Here is a 638-nt window from a genome sequence, read left to right as displayed (position 1 = left end):
GAGGCCCCGGGTTCAATCCCCGGCATCTCCACTTTTTTTTTGACAAAATGCACTTCACGGCGGTTTACATGTGACCATCATCAGCCATTCACTAACAACTGAACGGAACTCTACTGTGACTCTCTGCTCTGTACGCACTTCAGCTAGCACCATACTGTGTTCACACTTGTTTTACACACACACACACACACCTGTCGCTGCGTGACGGGCGTGGCACGCTACAAATCAAAGTTCAGCTTTCGTCAACGTTCAATTGCGACAATGTAGCTGTGTTTAAAGCTTTTGACGCTGGTAGTGTGAACATAGCATTGGCTACCTTGAAACAGATTGGATCGGCGCGGTGAAACCGGCTGGCAGAGACGGAACTCTGTCTGCTGCTATGTGTTTTCCAAGAATACACAATTTGATATAATCTGGTTGGTATGTGTTGGGTTTTAAAAAGATCAAACAATATTAATATTTTGAAAACAATGTGCGTTTGGTCTAGTTACAAATCATTTGACCCTGCAGCTGGGCGAAAAGGGATTATATCAATACTAACGCCCCACACCAGATTTAATCAGCATTTGGCTGACCCACACCATTTCAAGTTTCTAAAGAATAATTAAATCATGACTGTCAATTTGCATACTAGAGGA

The sequence above is a fragment of the Etheostoma spectabile genome, chromosome 10 (genome assembly GCF_008692095.1).
Source record: "Etheostoma spectabile isolate EspeVRDwgs_2016 chromosome 10, UIUC_Espe_1.0, whole genome shotgun sequence".
Taxonomy (NCBI): Eukaryota; Metazoa; Chordata; class Actinopteri; order Perciformes; family Percidae; genus Etheostoma; species Etheostoma spectabile.
Note: the sequence above shows the minus strand (reverse complement) of the source record.